Genomic DNA, 13,114 nt, shown 5'->3' on the forward strand with positions numbered 1-13,114 from the left:
TTCTATAAACAGTTTTTTTTTTGATTCAGTAATTCAAAAAGTCCAATCACACTAATATTATAAAGGCGAAATTACGCTGCAGCTACTGAAACGATTTGGCTGACATTTTAAATGGAAAAAGATTTTACTCTGGATTAATATACAGGCTACTTTTCACCCCGGAAAATATCATGGTTCCCGCGGGATTTGTGAAAAACTGAGTTCCACTCGGACGAAGTTGTGGGCGTCCGCTAGTGCAATATGAAACAAAACATAGTTCGCGACTATTTTAATATATGTATGTGTAGATCTAGAGTATCTAAGTAAATCAATTCAAACGCGACCAGCCGTATGTATCCTACCAGATACCTAATACGAAAGCCTGAAAGTTAATCGATTGTCAGACCTGATTATTATCAGATTTAGTTACGTAATTCAGAATGTTGTACTATGTGTAGCTAATAATCTGATTCGGTGTCGGGCCGAATGTAGGTATCCGAGGCTGCCAATTAAGATGGTAGGGATGGGATATCCAATTATAACGCTTGCTTTGTTTAGACATATTAACAGACATTCAAATACAGTAATTAAGCATTAATTTTGCGATTGATTGACTTGATGTAGCAATTTTGATTGCAAATAATTCAGAGTCTTAAATGGATTTTGTTACATACACGTCAGTTACGCGTAGTTTGTGGATGGTGATTTATGAAGGAAAACAGGCAGTTGTAAAAGTTCATTTTGAAAGAGCTTTTGTGGGAAATTACAACAACAACAAATTACAAATTACAACAATCAAGCTTATTTCAAGCGACATTGCTGTGTTCAGTGTTTTGACGGCCTCCGTGGCGCAGTGGTATGCGCGGTGGATTTACAAGACGAAGGTTCTGGGTTCGATCCCCGTCTGGGTCGATTGAGGTTTTCTTAATTGGTACAGGTCTGGCTGGTGGGAGTCTTCGGCCGTGGCTAGTTACCACCCTACCGGCAAAGACGTACCGCTAAGCAATTTAGCTATCCGGCACGATGCCGTGTAGAAACCGAAAGGAGTGTGGATCTTCATCCTCCTCCTAATAAGTGAGCCCGCTTCCATCTTAGATTGCATCATCACTTACGATCAGATGAGATTGTAGTCAAGGGCTAACTTGTAAAGAATAACAGCCGTAATAGCCCATCTGCCTCCGATTTCGGAGGGCGTAGGTTCGAATCCGGTTCGTGGCATGCACATTCAACTTTTCAGTTGTGTGCATTTCAAGGAATTAAATATCACGTATCTCAAACAGTGAAGGGAAAACATCGTGAGGAAACCTGCGTACCAGGAAAAAAAAGAGTTAAGAAAATTGCCAATCCGCTTTGGGACAGCGTGCTGGACTATTGGCCTAACCCCTCTCATTCTGAGAGTAGACTCAGCAGTGAGCCGAAAATGGTCCATCTATCATAACCTCTGTCAACAACCTACATTTCCTTAACCCTACACTCTGGTTGCAATTTCAGTTCTGCTTAGAGTTTTTCTGTCTGCTACACAATGGACCCGGCACAGGTACGGTCAATTAATAGAATACTAAGAAATTCGTCTCTATTGTATAACCTCCAATACGCTAATTTAAAATAAATTGGCTATCATTTGTTATTAAGTGTATTTTTTATTTTATATAAAACAACAATTTTCCAATTCATATATCAATCAAGTAAATAAAGTTTTGAATCAGCAATTACATCCAATAGTATTCCGGTAAGCGGCGCGAAAAGGAAGGCGTTCACCCAGAAAATTAATCAAATTCAAACTCAAGTGGCGCTCCATAATATTCAAGGCTGCGAAATCTCGCGATGCCCGATTGTCGCCAGATTCCGCCGATTAACCGTATTCATAGCGTTTACGTTTTGACGGCGACGTCAGATGCAACAGGGGCGAAGTGCGGCGCATGCGGGGAAGTGCGGGGCGCGGGGCGCGCGGCGTGCAGCCTCCACGCTCGTTGGTAATGAATCGCCGGTACCCGCGGGTCGCGCTGCTCTCCAAGCGCTGGCGGAAAAGTTGGGAACCGCTGTCTCTCTCGCGCCTCGCGGATCGCGATCGTGGTGCAGTTCAGGCGAAGGTAAGATTGCAATCCCATTCAAACGCATTGTATCACTTCAAAAAGTTGCCAATAAGTTGCTTTGTTTGTAAACATTAGCTTTATTTTTTTTTCGTTTTGTTTGTTTTTTTTCATGTCTAATGTTTAGTTATCTAATGATTTTCAATGCCATTGTTGTGTCGACTTATTATTTAAGGTCTGTCATAACTTTAACCTCGGAAGTGAAAATAATTATCGGTGACAAGTAGGCACCTGTTTTAAATTCAACGACAAAATAGTTTACATAGTATTTTATGTAATTTATAATTCTATTGTTTACGTTGGATTAAAATAAATAAACTAAAAATACGGCAACGTAAAGGATATGTAGCTGCTTATAAATACTCCACAATACCTACGTAAGAACAAAATTGAAGTGTCCGTCCGTGATTTAAATCTAGTGTTTTATACAGTGGTTATATTCATAGTTATTTAACGATTCTAAAACACAAAAATCCGTTTTACCCGACTACGGCGAGGCCAAAAGTATGAAACAAAATTTTTTTTTCTGTTTCTTTGTCCGAGCTAATCTGTAGAAATGCTGAACCAGTTTTAATGAGCCTTTCGCTGACTGATAGATAAGGTTATTAAGCAATATATAAGCTATTTTTTATCCCGAAAAACGCATGATTACTGCGGGATTTGTGAAAACTAAATTTGACGCGGATGAAGTTGCGGACGTCCGCTAGTAAATAAAAAAAAAATTATCGTCTTTTGTAGAATCGTAATCATATCAGCCGATGAACGTCCACTGCAGGACAAAGGCCTTTTGTAGGGACTTCCAAACATTACGAATCTGCCCCTGTAACCAAGTGGCACGTCGATTCTCTTTCTACGATCGCAAACGTTTCGACAACTAGAAAAATGTATAGTCTGACATTTGCTAACGACGGTCATGTGATCAAGATCTGTCATTCCCATACTTTTTTCTAGTTATCGAAGCGTTTGCGTTCGTAGAAAGAGAATCAACGTGCCACTTAGCTACATCCAGCGAATTTAATGTTCACAAAAACATAATAACAATAATAAGGTAACACACAAACATACATACACATTTTTATATTGTTAAGTGCCCAAACTTGTTTAAAATGCACTTACACTTTTTGTTATATTTATAACTAATTGGGGGAGAGGGTTGGTTATCCTAAACACAGATCAAAATCTAGCTAGGATAGCCAGTTCTTGATTTCATGAAAAATTGTAAACCTTGTGTGATAAATAAACGATTATTTATTTATTTAAAATTGAAAATAAAAAAAATCATTATCAACCCATATTCGGCTCACTGCTGAGCTTGAGTCTCCTCTCAGAATGAGAGGGGTTAGGCCAATAGTCCACCACGCTGACCCAATGCGGATTGGCAGACTTCACACACGCAGAGAATTAAGAAAATTCTCTGGTATGCAGGTTTCCTCACGATGTTTTCCTTCACATGTTTGAAACACGTGATATTTAATTTCTTAAAATGCACACAACTGAAAACAACACACATTTCCGGACCGTATCCGAACCCACACCCTCCGGAATCGGAGGCAGAGGTCATATCCACTGGGCTATCCCGGTTTCCCTCTCTAGAATGTTATAAGGTAATTACAATGTTTCCGAAAGCTTGACAAGGCGTTTGCACCAGATTCGTGTGGTGTATTGTCCGTGGTCACAATAGATCTGTCAATGCTTCACTTGAGATGAATGAAGTGAGCGACAAAGCCTTTTACACCGCCGGGTGACAGGTTTTTTTAACACAAAATAATCGACAAGTGACATTATTTTTGTGTCAAGTTTTTGATATAGGTCCAATTGTTGGGTCCATACATAATTCATTTAAACCGATTTTAAATGCTTGAAGAAACTGCGTGCGCTGGCGAATTAAACGTTAAATCAAAGCATTAAGTAAAACCAAAGTTTGAATAACTTTGGATTGGTTTAAGTAAAAAACAGAATTAAATAAATAATAATAGAAATTCGGAAAATAATTAACCCTTTTTTTATTCTTTACAAGTTAGCCCTTGACTGCAATCTCACTTGTAAGTGATATTGCATTAGGCGTGGGATGAAAATCCACACCCATTTTGGTTTCTACGCGACGTCGTACCGGAATGCTAAATCGCTTGGCGGTATGTCATTGTCGGTAGGGTGGTAACTAACCACGGCGGAAGCCTCCCACCAACCAGACCTGGACCAATTGAGATTTTCTTAATTGGTCAGCGGAGGATCGAACTCAGGACCTCCATCTTGTAAATCCACCGTGTATACCACTGCGACACGGAGGCTATCAAAATGTATCACTGTCATAAACAACTGAAACTTATATATGTCAGTTCTATCGAAATCATCGCTTTAAACTATGTATTAATGATTGAAATTTTGAGATTGGGTGTAGAGAATGATAAACAATAAGACATAGATACATATTTTTTTTCTTTTGAATATGGAGAATATGGGTCATTTAAAAAAAAACTAAAGTGAACGGTCATAAAGAACGGTTATCACGGTCTAAAATACTTCGGTCGTAGGAGTGGGTAAGACACAAGGTCAACGGGCAGGGTTCGAACCCATGACCTACCGGTGATGACTTTAACCGTGGAACTATTGAGGTTTTTATATTATACTAGCGGACGCCCATGAAATCGGCTGCGTGATATTCACAAGTTTCGCGGAAAACATTGATATTTCTGGGATAAAAAGTATCATCTTCCAGAGAAAGTCCCAGTAAAATCGGTCCAGAGAATAGCCCAGACAAAGAGACCAACATTTTAAATAGTTTGTTTATATTTTAGCATTGTGTAAATAACCGAAAATAAGCACTTGATCTTAAACAGTTATTTTAAAATCGCACTTAAATTTTATTTATATGTATTTATTGAAAATTAGTTATTTACGGGCTAAACATCATTGCTAGAATTTAGTTTTCATTTTGTTCTTATATCGCAGAGCCATTGACGCTTGTTTATTACTGCAGGCAATAATACGCACTCCCGGATGAGATATTGGAATACTGGATCGAAGTATACGGTTTATTATTTGAATTTTCTTTATTACATCGAGTATGGCGTAATCATTATCAGCATAAGCACTAAGCAGCTTATTGTAAATTCCCACTATAGGGTCAGGCTTCTCTCTTATAAGAAGGGACATTAAGCCCACCATGCTGCTGCAATCCAGATTGGCTAACTTGAAGTGATAATTTTTGGGGGGTTTAACTTCACCAACTTCCCGATTCTGATCTGAATAATTTTAAAGAATATCAGTATAGCTTCTGTCCCATTAGTGCGTTGCTTTATGTTGCGTCGTCGCAGCGTCGACACCACTTTGTTTGACATATATTTTTATGCAGCATAAACGTGTTGCGTCGGATTAACGTATGAGAGAGACGAAGCCGGGGGAAAGGTGATGCGCTGCCCTGCTGGGGTTCTGGTGCGACAACGAACAGTGTTTTATAATAATCTTTTGTATTGTATGTATGAGTCATTCAAATATTTCAAAAATAAATATTGTAATTGACTGATAACGCACGACGTCTCAACAATGGATCGAAACAAGTGAAACACTGTCCGTCATAACAACGGAGCTCCGTTGAAACGTCGCTGCGACGACGCGACACTACAGTTCGTCTCATTCAGGATGGTGCGGCTGACAGCTTGTTTCTCTTGAAAATTTGCCGCGATTCACGATAATAATACGAATTATGAACGTCACTTAGGCTACTGTCACGGTACCCATGCTATCTGAAAAATACTTTATAGTGGGGCATATCATTTAAAATGTCCGGAAAGTGACGCAACGTTGACACTGCGACCTCTTAACGGAACGCAACGCAATAATGGGGCATCACTCTAATGGGGGTACCTCGTTAGAGTCTGAACTCACTCATAAGAGACCAATATTTTGATTTCATTATGTTATTGGATATTTTATATTTGTTATGGTTTGTAGAAATATTATTCAATCATTACATTACAAAAATATTGTTATTTAGTTTTACTATTTGGGTCATCATTATAGGTAATAAGAAAGAATAAGGAAAGATTTTTTCTTTATGCATACTAAGCAAAGTTAGCCTTTCCATTCTAATCCTAGAATCTATAGTAAAATTATAAATCGGAAAAGTGTGTTTGTTTGAACGGGCTTATATCTGGAAGCACCAGTCGAAAAAATAAAAATATTTTTTATCTTCCTATGGGTAAAATGGGAAGAGGGTAATACGAGTCGGTACGGGAACTTTTTATGAAAGTCAGTTCTTTGTTTTAAGGGAAAGGATTTTCCAAGCGAACAAAGTCGCAGGCGTCAGCTAGTCTGCTGCAACCAAATTCATAATGAGATCCATGGCATTGTTTTTTTTTATAACTTGTCCCTTGTAAAAGTTAGGACAGCTATAAAAGCTTATTTAATTTCATCTACCTATTCAAAAATATTGTTGGAGGATTTAATCTTATTTAAGAAAACTAATTACAACAAAAAAATTCGAGATTATTTTAAAATGTAGACAAGTTTTGGCTGATAAATCTTTCTTGTAGATTAATCCTATTAAAAACTTCGCTGTTATGGTCTTTAAATAAAAAGTTCTTGCCTTTGAGTGGTTGTTAGTGGCTATAAAACGTTGTCTTGTTTTATTTCTCTTATTTTAAACTATTTGTTTTTGTTTTACTCCGCTATACAATCTTAATGGAGACGCAGCTGCAATATTATGCTGCATGTGTAGCAATGAATGAAAATATTCGTTTGATGTTTATGGTCATGCTATATTCTGTATTTATTTACATAGAAATGAAAAGAAGCAGGCTTTACTTTCTAGAAGTTTGTTACGAATGATTTATTTTGTGAGAAACTAACAACTGTTAACGGCAAGTGTATGCAGACACTTTTTTGTAGTTATTAAGATATTGGTTTTTTTATTTACAAAAAAAATATCTGTATTGGTTGGCGTTACCCCTTGGATTCGTTGATATTTTGCGGAGAAACAAACTTAAACAACGTGTTATGATTAAACACTATATTTTACTAAATAAAATATTTGTCGGCGTTACCAACTATCGACTCGTATTGTATCGTTAAGTTAAATTGTAGGTCTCATATAGGTCGGTACCTAGTCGACTCTAAAAACGTAGGCATATTTACTTTAATATATATTTTTAAAAGACAACAAAAAATCAACCCCACTCTACCACTAAAAAAATTTCAAGATTTTATTTTACGACTGTGTTCACATTTTCTATGTAGGTACATACTCATGCTAATTTACAGCTTTCTAGTATTAATACACTCTGCGCTCTCGTATTTATTTATGAGTAATTTTCTATACTGAGTGTTGCTCGTATTGCTAAACTATCCCTCTGTTCTGTCAGTTTTCATTCAATTCTAGGCATCTAATAACTCGTCTCTCGTCGTGATATTAACTTATAAAACAAAATCCTTTTGAGAGAGCTTTCCTGATTATCTTTTATTAGTTTAATGTTCAAAGAAAGCTAAGTGGACATTAAACCTCCTTGCGATAGAGCCAAAACGAGTTTTTAAAACCAGATATTATACTTTTTTTTCTGGTTTAACAGAAGTTTTCATAGAGTATGTAAATGTAATTATATTCATTTGTGTATGTTATATATTTTAATCAAATGACATAGAATTTTTCTCAGCAATCGTAAGAAAAAATATATAAATGATGATTGAATTATAACGCCATTTCCCCCTACTTACGAAAGAATATTGTAATTTAAAACTGCAATCAAAACATTTATGAAAATACAAAATGGCGTCAAATAGTAATTATTATCAAACAAAGTAATAACAGGTATGGCATTTCAACATCATGATTCTCAGACAAAAAATCATGATGCTGAAAACACTCCCCAGTTCAATTGAAAATATCATTTTACATTATCTAATAGTTAAACAAATTATCCAACTTAAATTAAGCAAAAAGCTGTTGCTTATAACAGAGGGCCTAGTGGCAGTTTGATACTGTTTCTATCGCGTTAACGTAAACGCGAATTTCTAAGGAATTGAAACAGCGCCATCTAGAGGCACTACTGGACAACTGTTTCAATTCCATATAAAATCGCGTTTACGTTAACGGGATAGTAACAGTATGAAAATATTGAAACCTCTAGGCACACTAGATTACTATTTCACAGGGCATGCTAAGAAAACGTCTTAAACAATGCGTTGCTCTGCACTTTAATCCTTCACTGAGACAAGTGATATTTAATTTCTTAAAATGCACATAACTGAAAAGTTGGTGTTTCACGCCCCGGAAAGGTTTCAAACTATGTCCTCCAAATCGAAGGCAGAGGTCATATCCTCTGGGCCATCAAGGCTCGACATTAATCTACATAAGTGTAACTTTTTGTATTAAAAATCAGCGTATTAAACATGTAATATAAACATTTGCAAGCGGGCTGTGTACATGAATATGCGAACAACTGAAATTAATATCGCAAACTTTTATATTCGCACTGTTAGCTGGAGGTTTTTATTGAGGCGAATGTAAAGTTTATTTGAATAATTCCATCGTGTGTGTGACTTTGAGCCGGTGCTATATGACATTTTGTGACATATATCAACACCAGCAGACGTCTGGATATTTAATGTTATGTAAATTTTATGAACATTTGTCACCCTCGAGAGCATCTGTCTGCTGACTGGGGCAGGCTTCAAAACACTTGTGAATAGTTTTATACTCGGTTTGTTTACGCGACATTGACTTTTAATAGAGTACTAGCCGACGCCGCGCGGTTTCACTCGCGTGGTTATCGTTCCCATAAGAAAACGGAGATAATATAGAGCCTATAGTTTTAAAGAATCTATCAAATCGGACCAGTAGTTCCTGAGATTAGCGCGTTCAATCAAACAAACTCTTCAGCCTTATAATATTAGTATAGATAGATACGTGTGATGGCTCGTAATCGTAAACTTTTGCGTAGGTATACAACAAAAAAATTATAAAGCTTATTTAAGTGTTGAGTCGCCGTCGACGCGCGTTTCTAAGACGCGCGTCGACGGCGCGGTCTTTGATAAAGAGAGTGTATGAGAGGAAGTCTGGCAGTGGTGCCTACTTTAATTCGGCAGATGTTCATTTTGGTGATAAACTTCGGAGCAAGACGTCATCACTATTCACTGGCAGCACGCCAGCTGAAGAGCTTTTCCTAAAAACTATCGATGAATGACCCGCTTTTAGCAAGTTTTTGAATGCGAAAGTAACTCTAGTGATGCTTAAATAGTTGAACGAATTTTGATTTTTAGTAAAGAGATAATAAATATCTAAACTCGGAGAAGGACATTGACGGCGGCGAAAACTAATCACATCACACTAATGTTATAAAGGTAAAAGTTTGTGTGTAAGTGTATATGTTTTTGTTTTTGTGCTTTGACTACTAAAGCAATTTGGTTGAAATTTGGGATGGAAATAGATTTTATTCTGGAAAGAAGCCTATGTGTCAAAATAGGCTACTTTTCATTCTGGAAAAATCCATGGCTCCCGCGGGATTTGTGAAAAACTGAATTCGCGGGCGTCCAGTAGTAATGGATAATCATAATCTTATAAGATTTATTTATTTATTTAAGTTAAATTTCCATGATTTCCATAGATAAAATGTCATAATTATTACAAATGGAACCCTGTGAGGGTGTTGTAACTACAAAGTATAATATTTAGTAGTATATTGGAAATTATAATGGAATTAAAATACAAAGTATTTTAATTCCGTACCACAAAGTCTTATAGCCTCAAAAGCGTGTTGAACTCAACATCGAGAGGTCATGGTTAAGATCCCCGCCTTCGACCTATATCCGCCCCTCCTAACACAGTCTTCACAAGGTGACCGAGGACATCAAGCGGATTGCAGGCAACTGCTTGATGGTGGCGGCTCGAGACCGTTGCACTTGGAAGTACATGCAAGAGGCCTATGTCCAGCAGTGGACATCCATCGGCTATTAATGATACACACACACACACTCACACATACTTGAACACACGCAAAATTTAGCCTTTATTTGCTTAAATGGTGGTGGCGTAAACTCTTAAAAAATTGACAGTTTTACCTACTTCCACTTTTAGAAGAAAATATTAATTTTAATACATTATGAGTAGCTTTCTATTTTGTGTTGTATAACACAAAATCTAGTTCGTCAGAGTTTGGACAAGTTCAAAGTTTCAGTAAGTAATTTGTTTGGACTGCAGCCGCTTTTAAGCTCCAGTAACGTCTCTTTGTCTACCAGAGCAAGCATTTTAATTATAGAGAGTTTTAAAGATAATTCTGCACTCATTTTTATATTTTATACTACGACTGCGTAATGGTGGAATGGTCAGAATGACTATATGGATATACACAATTATCACTTTTTATGAAAAATCCGTTCTTATTTTTGACCGAAGTTGACGTAGTCATCATCATCATCATATCAGCCGATGGACGTTCACTGCAGGACATAGGCCTTTTAGGGACTTCCAAACATCACTATACTGAGCCACCCGCATCCAGTGAATCCCTGCGACTCGCTTGATTTCGTCAGTCCACCTGGTGGGGGTCGGCCAACACTGCGCTTACTAGTGCGGGATCGCCATTCCAGCACTTTGGGACCCTAACGTCCACCGGCTCTTCGAACGACGTTGACGTAGTAAACGTTTGTTAATAGGCATTCATGTAAAAATTAGTAACTCAGCTAATCTGATCTTAATAAACGTTAAAGCTGACGCTTTGTGGTGATAATCGGATGCCGGACTCAATTGTGAACGGTAAGGGGGTGGACTTATCACCGATCATTAAACTAAGTAAGTAAATCCAGTAAAGATAGCAAAATCAGGACTATTGTACTACCCACCGTCACAGTATTTCCGACTACTTGGACGGGAATGCCAATATTGGTTTAATTCTTTAAAAAATATACAATAACAAATTACGGCACATTTAGCCCTTATTAACTCGAATCTCAGAGATCGATAATTTTCAAATTCTACTCAAACTAACTTTGTCATTGAATAGAAAATAAGGGTTCCGTTTTAGTTCTACGTACGTTCGGAAATCTAAAAACCCATGTAGTTACAGAAACATAATATTTACGCAAAATAACTTAATTATCTATCGGAAAAGAAAAAAAAACACCATGGTCGTCTTATCTAATCGGTTCAAGTTACCTAATTCCATATTTGTGTGACTAAAAAACATAATAAACATTGGCAATTATATAATTACGTATAAAACGTACACTTTATATAATCACTAAGGCGGAAGCTGTAATCTAAATCTTTAAAGGTTCTGTGTAATTTTACGTTTCCTTTTACAGTATCCATTAATTATTATTAAGCGTAGCGCAATTTGTTAATGAAAGCCGTTATCAGCAATCCGGTCTAAGATGAACATTAAAAGCTGATAAAACAGTATTTAGGACTTACAAATTCCGAGATGATTTCCGACTAAGCTGAAATAAACGTGAATTTACTTTGGACTGGTTTCAGATGTTGATCGATGATAAACATTATTTGCAACTAAGCATTTTGCCGAGTCTTATAGTCTGAGTTTTTTTTACATTATTTTATGTAAATTACACCAAGTGATAATATAGTGGTTATTTATGTATCATCATTATCAACCCATGTTCAGCTTACTACAGAGCTCGAGTCTCCTCTCAGAATGAGAGGGGTTAGGCAAATAGTCCACCACGCTGGCAAAATGCGGATTGGCAGACCCAGATAATTAAGAAAATTCTCTGGTATGCAGGTTTCCTCAGGATGTTTTTCCTTCACCGTTTGATTTTATTTAATTTCTTAAAATGCACACAACTAAAAAGTTGGAGGTGCATATGTCCCGGACCGGATTCGAACCCATTCCTCCGAAATCGGAGGCAGAGGTCATATCCACTGGGCTATCACGGCTCCTTTGTTGAATGAAATATACGTTATTGTCCACCAAAAAAAAAAAATTAAACCATAACCCGACTATATTTAAAAAGAATTTAAAAAGGACGAAAAAAGAAAATATGCATATAGAAATCGAGACATGCATCGGTACCAAATAGGCTAATCAAGAAAATTATGGTATGAAATCTTCATTCAATTATTCAATTAATTGAATTATTAGAGATCTCAGGTTGCAAATAAATGATAATATTGCAAATAATATAATTGAAGGGAGTTAACACTCCCTAATATACTTTTCTTAAAGAATCGTACATAGTATTTTCTTTCTTATCGCACACAAATACATTAGTTGTTAACCAGAATCACGTTTGATAATATTTAAAACTCCATTTTCAAACAATAACCGAAAAACGGTATTTACAGCCGCAATGATTTCATAAATGCTTCGCTTTGCCAATTTCGCTCCGGAACGCGAAAACGGAAACGTAAAAATATAGGAGTTTGTGGGCAAAAAATCCTGCAAACACGAAACAGCACTACCGAACATCTATACAATGTGGAAACAAAACGATTTAATCTTGAAATGCCTAAAAGCAGATACATTTGCTCTGCTTGTTTCGGATGTTGAAGTTGGTCGGCCTATGTGTACTCTGCAATGTTACAGGCTGTATAACTTGTAGCCTACTGCATCCTACCAGAGCAAATATCGAGTGAAAGCCTACTTGCTTTACTTAATTAGATCTGACGGCTCAATCGGAAATGCTACAATACGCTACATGCAATTTCATAAACCTAGCGTACGACCGCGACTTCTTCCACTAGAAAACTAATATAAACTTTCATTAGATTTTAATTATTTTTATTTTTTATTCTTTACAAGTTAGCTCTTGACCAATCTCACCTGATGGTAAGTGATGATGCAATCTAAGATGGAAGCGGGCTAACTTGTAAGGAAGAGGATGAAAATCCATACCCCTTTCGGTTTCGGTTCCGACATCGTACCGGAACGCTTGGTACTAAATCGCTTGGCGGTACTTATTTGTCGGTAAGTTGTAAGGTTTAAAAATTAATAAAAGTTAGAGTGGATGGTAAATTAAGCTGTGTCTTATAGAATTAAACTAAGATGGTATTGTTTTACAAAGATAATGAAAATAATGGGGAAAATTCTTTCGGGATT

The 13,114-nt window shown here is 36.8% G+C and overlaps 1 protein-coding gene across 1 annotated transcript in view; it reads left to right on the forward strand.

Annotated features, from left to right (window-relative positions):
- The first annotated feature begins 1,918 nt into the window (after positions 1 to 1,918).
- LOC112042983 (lachesin-like) overlaps positions 1,919 to 13,114 on the forward strand; it is a 100,647-nt gene continuing 89,451 nt past the window's right edge. Inside the window, exon 1 of the mRNA XM_024078217.2 lies at positions 1,919 to 2,069. The gene's annotated coding sequence lies outside the window, so the exon portion shown is untranslated. The remainder of the gene's footprint in view (positions 2,070 to 13,114) is intronic.

Source organism: Bicyclus anynana, chromosome 10 (genome assembly GCF_947172395.1).
Source record: "Bicyclus anynana chromosome 10, ilBicAnyn1.1, whole genome shotgun sequence".
NCBI classification, from domain to species: Eukaryota; Metazoa; Arthropoda; class Insecta; order Lepidoptera; family Nymphalidae; genus Bicyclus; species Bicyclus anynana.